Source organism: Morus notabilis, unplaced genomic scaffold (assembly GCF_000414095.1).
Source record: "Morus notabilis unplaced genomic scaffold, ASM41409v2 Scaffold11548, whole genome shotgun sequence".
In the NCBI taxonomy this organism is placed as follows: domain Eukaryota; kingdom Viridiplantae; phylum Streptophyta; class Magnoliopsida; order Rosales; family Moraceae; genus Morus; species Morus notabilis.
Window position 1 is genome coordinate 1 of NW_010361799.1, and position 1772 is coordinate 1772.

Here is a 1772-nt window from a genome sequence, read left to right on the forward strand (position 1 = left end):
ACTTTTTTTGAAAGGCAAAAGTTAAGGAGCCCCTTGAGCCTAGACCCTCGGGCTTAAAGCTGCTCCCCCCCTTACGACACATAAGATTTGTTTGAGAAAGCTTGTGCTTTTATTATTAAGTAGTAGAAGAAAAAAAGTATAAATTAAGACTTTTTAATTAGTGTTTTATAGTATATGAAAAAAAAAACTCTTTTATTTTTAAGGAGTTTTTGAACATATTTAGATAAATAAGTTTTTTTGTTGATAATATTTGGGTAAATAAGTTAAAAACACTTTATAAAAAGTAATTTAATATAAGAATATGAATAGAATTTTCAATTTGTTGCTCATAAATAAAAGATTATAAATGTAAATACAAGAAGATGACTTGTTTTAAAAAAGTTTATAAAAACTAAAAATATTTTAAGGTTGTCCATCTAAATCGGTTAAAATTAACTTTTTAATTAAATAAGTCAAGAATCCAAATATACTCATAGTTTTATTAAATTACCTTATGCATTATTAATAAATCTCACACAGATGATTATCAAAACACAGCCAATGTCGAAATAGATAATTTTTCTAGTGGGTAATCTTGATTTCCATTAGAAAAACCACACAGACACACGCACGATCCTCTATCGTAGAAAGCTCATTCTTTATTTTATGTGTGAATAGCATTTTCATTGTGTCATGATCAATTAATCAGGCGTTTCACCCGGTTGCATTACCTCAACATGCGAGTACGGCGTACAGTACGGGGATAACTCATACTCTGTCGGATATCTGAGCAAAGAAAGGCTGACCTTAACATCCTCCGACGTCATCGAAAACTTCTACTTCGGTTGCGGCCAAAACAACCGCGGCCTTTTTAGAGGCGCCGCCGGACTCCTAGGCCTCAGCCGAGACAGACTCTCTCTCATCTTCCAATCCGGCAAGAAGTACGGCCGTTACTTCTCCTACTGCCTTCCTTCTTCTCGGAGCTCGACCGGTTTCCTCTCCTTCGGCTACCGCAGACCCCGAAAGGCCTTCAAGTTCACGCCGTTGTCATCTCTCACCAAGGACACCCAATTCTACGGCCTTGACATGACGGGAATAAGCGTCGGCGGGAAAACACTGCCTATTACGGCGTCGGTTTTCTCGAAGGCAGGCACGGTCATCGACTCCGGCACGGTCATTACGCGCCTGCCGCCGAAGGCCTACGACGCTGTGCGTAAGGCGTTCCGGCAGCTCATGTCGGATTACAAGGCGGCGCAGAGCTACTCGATACTGGACACCTGCTACGATTTCACCGGTGTCGAATCGGTTTTTGTTCCGAAGATAAGCTTCTTCTTCAGCGGCGGAGTTGAGGTGGAGGTGGATGTGTCCGGGATAATTTACGCAGTGAGCCAGTCCCAGGTTTGTTTAGCATTGGCCGGAAACGGCGACGATTCGGATGTCGGGATTTTCGGAAACTTTCAGCATCTGAAGTGGGAGGTGGCGTACGATGTTGGTAAAGAAAGGGTGGGTTTTAGCCCTTCTGCTTGCTAATCATGACCGTCTTAAGAATTAAGCAGTACTTTACTAGTAGCTCCAAATGCTGTGGCATTGTAGTACTGAATAAGCTGTAGACGCATTTCAAAACCCAAAAAAAAAAAAAAAAAAGGGGGGCTGTAGACGATGGGAATTCTTACATATGTGGATGTGTACGTATATTTTACGTATAATTATATAGTTTAAATGTTTAATACGTCATCATAATATAAGATATTGTATACATAATCAAGACTTTGCAAGTACTTTCAAAAAAAAAA

General features: G+C 40.0%; 1 pseudogene; it reads left to right on the forward strand.

The window, feature by feature from the left end:
- The first annotated feature begins 672 nt into the window (after nucleotides 1–672).
- LOC112092079 lies at nucleotides 673–1746 on the forward strand (annotated as a pseudogene).
- The last annotated feature ends 26 nt before the right edge of the window (nucleotides 1747–1772 follow it).